We start from the raw sequence: 6,753 nt of genomic DNA, 5'->3' as shown, positions 1-6,753 counted from the left end.
TTCTGCTGCTGACACCACTGCTAGCTTTGCTGCTAGCTCCACTGCTAGTTCCGCTGCTTGCTCCGCTGCTGACTCCGCTGCTAGCTTTGCTGCTAGCTCCACTGCTAGTTCCGCTGCTGACTCCACTGCTAGCTCCGCTGCTAGTTCTGCTGCTGACACCACTGTTAGCTTTGCTGCTAGTTCCGCTGCTTGCTCCGCTGCTAGCTTCGCTGCCAGTTCCGCTGCTGACTATTAGGACTATTAGGGACTGTTTGAAATAGAGGCCAGACTGTCTCAGACTCCAGGTTTGTTCAGCATTTTACTGTTTTCTTCAACTGACTGTAACTAGTTTAACTGTTTTTGTGGACCTTCACAGCTGTTTGCAGGTTTCAGGTTAGTTAGAAAAACCTTGTCTAGATCAGAACAGACATAGAACTGTGAGGACTGCTATGATTGTGTTGTTTTTGTCTTTGCAAAGATAAAGTGTTAACTGAGTGAATTACCATCAATCTCCTTTATTTAATGGATTATAAAGCAATTCACTCTTTTCCTATAACAGGGAAAAAAGAAAAGAAAAAAAACAAGAAAGTCGATCAATCATTTTAAAATTGTCTGTAAAACCATCTTTGATGGCAGAAGCAACAGTAGATCTGGACAAACTTTAAATTCAGAGTTTTCTATTCTGTATAATTCTATATATTTCTATATAATATTATTACTTATTCTGAAATTGTTGAAACATTTAGTGATGCATCAAATCGTAGGATAGATCAAATCAACATTTTTCCCAGTTTGGAGTGAAAGTAGAGAAAGAAGAAATGATCATTTATCAGCAAACAGCAGAAATAAAATCCTTTCATTTCCTTTTGATTTCTGTTGATTAAAGAATGAAGAACAGTTTGGATCAAAGTTCATCATCCAGTCAGAACCATCCGAGCAGAGCCGGGTAATCGGCCCTCGGTCCGGGGCCGCCCCACCACAGCCATGGCCCCTGCCTTCAGCTGCAGCGCACCACCAGCCCAGCTCTGGCACACTAATCTGTAACGCATCATTCCAACACTAGAGGGAGCTAAAAGGCAGCCTCAGCTTCCCTTCAGAACCAGTGGAGTCCGTTGTTTATTTCCTCGGACTGTTGTTAGTTAGTTTTGATTGAGTTGTTTTTTTATTACAGAAGGTCTGAGAGGAAAAGAAAACTTTTATATCAGGGAGAAACGACGGTTCTTCCTCCTAAACATCCACCTTCAGCAGCTCGTAATCCCAGTTAGAGTCAATCACTCTGGGCGGAGCCTATTCGCTTTACAGTGATGACATCAGAGGAAGTCAAACTAATTAGATCAACCGACTCCAATGAGAAATAATTCAAAAACTTAAAAGACGATAAAAACCATCGTTAAGTTCTGCTGCTTCTGACCGGTTCCCCTCATGTTTTGGCCGATATTAGAACCCATTAAAACATCAGAACACTTCCAGACTCAAGGCATCCCAGAAGGCTTCTAACTGGTATTGTTACTGGAACCAGTTCAGCTAACTGAGCTAAGAGGACCCCGCTGATCGTCGGCTCCACAAATTGGACCTCCATGGGTTAGAAGAAAGCAGGAGGGACAGCGACTGCACCAACCTATGGGGTCCATCACCCTGCTGTGAGACACGGCGGTGACACCAGGATGCTGTGGGGCCAATGGATGGAGTTAACCAGAGACTGGTTGGAGGTCCACCTTCCAGCAGGAGAAGCATCCAGAAAAGTCAGACCACAGCTGGGTCATGGGATGGAATGGCCTGGTCAAAGTCCAGAGCTGAGTCTCAGATGTTCTCAGATGTTCTCCATCCAATCTGATCCAGGATCAGGTGTTTCACTCAGAACTACTAAAGTCTGTAGACATTGGAAGCGGGTGGAGATAAACCCAGAAGGTCCTACAGCCAGAGGGGGTTCAAATTCAAGAGGCATGAAGATAAAAGCACACCGCACTTTTCAGGTTGGAAACCATGATTGGTGGTCCTTCAGATGTTGATCTGCTTTGTGTGGATCTGCGGCAGAAGATAAACATGGTCTGCAACCTCAGAGTAAACAGTCTGGAGAAAACTGGAAACATCACAAAGTCGTGCAGGACAGCAAAACAGCGTGTTTCATGGAGCATCTCAGGTCCTTCAGCTGCTTCCACCGGCTCCAACAAGCAAGAAGGTCTGCAGCCGAGCACCTCCCTCCCTCCCTCCCTCCGTCTCCCCCATTGTCCCCCTCAACCCCTCCTCATTCCTAAAAGTCCACAATAAACCCGGTTTCCAGTAAATCCAGATACTTCCTAGGTGCTGCTGATCTCCATGGAGACCAGGCCCACTGGGGCCACCCATGAGGAGAAGAGGGAAGGCTTGGCAGCAGCTGATCCGTTTCTGACGTCAGCCTTGGTCTAAATGAAGCGGCCCGGCCCATTCAGGCCCGGCCCGGGAGGAGACCTTAATCCTCCGCTTCTCTAAGCTGTGAATACGCAGCAGACAGGAGCTTTATGTCTGCTGAGGAACACGGGTCAGACTGGAAGTTCTGCTGATCTGGTTCTCAGCCACAGTGGCCCTTAATGAATGAATGAATGAATGAAAAACACTTTCTGACCCAGAAGGTTCTGTTAGAGGAAACCAGACAAACAGATTTCACAGGTTAGTGTGAGGATGGAGGCTCTGTTTGCTAATGGACCTCCTTCCTCCTGCTCAGACACCAGGAAGCGTCAGAGAACAAAGGAGATGAAGCAGCAGCAGCACCTCCTCCCCCACCTCAGGACCTAGAAAAGTTTTCTAGAATGTCCTTCTTTCATTTAAAAGAGAGATCATATCTCTCCTATCCTGGCTTCTCTTCATTGGCTTCCTGTTAAATCCAGAATAGAATTTAAAATCCTCCTTCTCACATATAAAGCCTTAAATGGCCAAGCTCCATCTGATATCAGAGATCTGATTGTTCCTTATGTTCCTAACAGAGCACTTCGCTCTCAATCTGCAGGTTTACTAGTGGTTCCTAGAATTTCTAAAAGTAGAATGGGAGGCAGATCTTTTAGTTCTCAGGCTCCTCTCCTGTGGAACCAACTACCAGTTTTAGTCCGTGAGGCAGACACCCTGTCTACTTTTAAGGCTAGGCTTAAAACTTTCCTTTTTGATAAAGCTTCTAGTTAGAGTGGCTCAGGTTATCCTGAGCTATCTCTATAGTTCTGCTGCTATAGGCTTAGACTGCTGGAGGACATAGGGACCCCTTTTTCATCATTCTGCTTCATTCTATCTCTATTCTCCCACTCTGCAGAATCTGTTAGTTCAATCTCTAACGTTCTGCTCTCTCTGCTTTTTCTCATAGTAGCTTCATCTGGTCTGTTCCTGTTTGGCTGTGACTCCATCCTGGAGAGAAATATCAGCTGTGCTGCTGCCATCAACACCTTTGTTTCTAGATGTTGGAGCTTGGCCTGTTTTCCAGTGTAGTCCTGTTTCTCTGACTGTGACTAACTGGATGTGCTCTCTTCATCCTCTGACATGGGAGCTGGCTCGGAGCTCGTCTGCCTGGCTGTGTGTTTCCTGGACGGGGCCGCCTGTGGAGCTGGTTGACAGTTGCCTTTTGTGTCTATGCTTCTTTTTCTTTTTCATCTTGTTCAAAGGGAGTTTTTCCTCTCCACTGTCGCTACAAGCATGCTTAGTGTGAGGGATTGCTGAAGAGTCAATGAGTCGATGCAATCAGCTGGTTTTCCTTAGATAGAAAACTTTGAATCAATCTGACTGGATGATCTGGTTGAACTGGATCTAGAAAGTGACCTGAGATGACATGATGTGAATTGGATCTACAGAAATAAACTGAATAGAATTGATTGAATTGACCCGTCAGAACCTGGACTAAACTGAGAGAGAAGTCTAAAACATCCTGGATCAGCGGAGGGAACCAGGCCAGAGAACCGGTGCTTCTCTAAGTTTCTTCATGTTCTGACATCAGAGGTCCAACAGTGGTTCTGCTGAGGTCTGGGAACCTGTTCGGGTCCAGTTCTTCAGGACTCTGTAACAGAACCAGGTCTTCAGGACTCTGTAACAGAACCAGCGTCTGCATGGCTGCGTCTTCCTGCAGCTTTCAGGAAGGTTCTGGATCTGCTGTGTGGGTCGAGGAGGAGCAACCGTCTGTTTGCATTCCTCTCAGTTAATGAGTGTTTGTCTGGTGCCTGGGGGGCCGGCTGTCCCCCCCCCCCGACCCGCCCCATTCCGCTGGGCTCAGTGGTTCTGCTGCTGCTTGAGTCAATCATTCCTGGACTGTAGAGATTATTGGATCACACATTAAAACGGAGTCCAGTCCAGCACTGGGTTCTGTTTGGTTCCAGGAAGTCCCATCAGACCCGATCCAAAGAGCCTCGGACGTCTGCAGAGGCTTTCAGAACCGTCTCATGGGATCCAGAGAACCATAGTCAGAACCATGGTCCACAGGTAGAGAAGACAGATCTGAACAGAACCTTCTGAGGAGACTACTTGGCACTCCAGAACCACTGCTGACCTAAAACAGCTGCCAGACCTGAAGATCTGGGTCTGTTCTGCTGGTTCAGGCCAACCGTCTAGTTCTGCTACAGAACAATGATCCAAAAACACGTCTGGGAATGGCCTAGTTAAAGTCTGAAAGCAAAGCTACAGGTGATCAGGCTGAGCAGCTCCCAGTTCCCCCAGTGGTTCTGATCTCAAAGCATGGGATGATGGACCTTCTGGACCTCACAATGTTCTCCTGCTCCTGTGGTGCGCCTGTACCACTGAAACTAAGCAGTTGGACCCAGAAGACCTTACCAAGACCCCGAACAGACCAGACCCTGGCTGGGTCTGACACTCTGGTCTAGAGCGGCAGGAGGATCAGCAGATGAATCCTGAAGGTTCTCCTTGGTGCCCAGAGAACACAGCTGGGATGGAGGCGCTGTGGACCACAGCTGCTTAGGAGCAGACAGAGAGAACATCCAGCTGATCAACCAGATCCTTGCAGCAGAATTTTCTTTTTAAGTGGAACGAAACCTAAAGCGCGGCGTACGCTGCGGGATGTTTCGGGGCGATTTTCCAGTCGTGCGAGAATTTTCCGATCGAGGCGACTTTCAGCCTGATCGTGAGTCTTGTAGTGTACGGGGGTTACGAGCGGCGATAAGCCTCTCACGACCGCCTCCTGATCAGGAAGTGGGAGGAGTCAATCACGACCGCCTCCTGATCAGGAAGTGGGAGGAGTCAAACATGTTTGATTTTCTCCCGACCGTCAGGGGCAAATCGCTCAGGGAGCAAAGCAGGATTTTATTCTTCCTCTCAGATGCAAACGCAGCAGCATGGCGGGGGGGCAATGAGTGACATGCATCTCTGTCTGTTAATTTGACGGACCGCAGCAGCCACGTTTTGTCAGCCTCGTCTTTGTCCAAATACTTTGCGGCTTTTCTTTTTCGGGCTTTCAGCACAAAATTGCAGAAACGTCCAAGGCAGCGCGGGTCGCTATACTGAGCTTAATATCCCCTCCTACTGGTTTGGCTTCTGGATGGACGCGTCAGAGCAGCTCCATGTCACTGCGGAGCCGAGTCCGACGTGCTTTTTAGTCGAGCAGGGTGTACAGGTCGATGGGATGAGACCGTTGGGCTAACACTGTACGATGAAACCCTGCGATTAGTCGTAGTGTGGGCAGCAGCTGCGTGAACGATTGAAAAAAATCGCACAGTGTACGCCGGGCTTTAAACAAAAGACCACTCAAAGCACGGCGGTGGCAGCAACATGCTCCAGGCTTATTTCTGGACAGATGGATTTGGGCTTTCAGTCATGATGGATGCATTCATGAACGGTTCTGAGCCCCAGCAAGTTCTGGTCCAAAACAGCAGGGTTCTGGATCAGCTGAGCCCTGATCCAGATCTACCGGAGGAGGAGAATCAGCTGCTGCTCTTCTGGGAGCTCCAGCGGCTGAGAGGGAGATAAAGCTGCTGACGTCTGAAACCACAGATCAAACTCTGCCCTGGTGGCACCGATGGCCGCCACAGAAAGAACCCACGTCCACTCGCATCAAGCCACTGAGTGGAAACGTCTGGTGTCGGAACAAGGAGCTTTATTGCAGCGACCCGAGCGGCGCTGAGGGGGTCTGTGGGCTGAAGCGGGCCTTTGTGGCCCTCGTCTCCACGGCAGCTCACCTATTGAGGGCAGAGGGAGAAATGTAGAGCAGGCGCGTAAAGAGTCCGTCTGCTCTGAGCAAACAAAGGAGAGAAAAGAAACAGTTGGAGGAGCGGGGGGTGGGGGGGGGCACAGGCAGGCCCAGACTCGCCCTGCCAAGGTCACTCTGTCACGGTCTCCGCTCCGCTGGGCCCAAATCTGCTTCCCTGTTTGGAGCTGCTTTCCCACACAGGGACCACAAGTCTGCTGAGACCTTCAGGGACCTTCTACCAGGTCCGCTTCCTGCCCGTCCAGAAGCGACGACCTTCACGCCGTCAAGACGGCGTCCTAAAAAAAACAGCAGCCTGGGACTGAAAGTGTAGCATGCTGCGGAGAACGGGTTGGTAAAGAACTGCAGAGCATCAGGCCATAGCCTGGGAAGGCGGTGCTGATTATTAGAGACATCAGGAACTTCAGACGGACCTTCTACCTTCAGGTGTCCTTCAGGAGGTCCTCTAACAGGATCAGGCTTTGGCAGGGCCTGCTGACTCAGGTGGGATAGAGTCACTGCAACTGGAGGTATCGCAGCTTGCGGCGGCCTACGCCTGCAACCAGGTGTGTGTGTGGGGTTACCCTTCTGCTCTACTCCCCATGATAGTGCCCCCTTCCCACACTGGG

The sequence above is a fragment of the Cyprinodon variegatus genome, unplaced genomic scaffold (genome assembly GCF_000732505.1).
Source record: "Cyprinodon variegatus isolate N-32 unplaced genomic scaffold, C_variegatus-1.0 Scaffold24, whole genome shotgun sequence".
NCBI classification, from domain to species: domain Eukaryota; kingdom Metazoa; phylum Chordata; class Actinopteri; order Cyprinodontiformes; family Cyprinodontidae; genus Cyprinodon; species Cyprinodon variegatus.
This window is presented reverse-complemented; position numbering follows the sequence as displayed.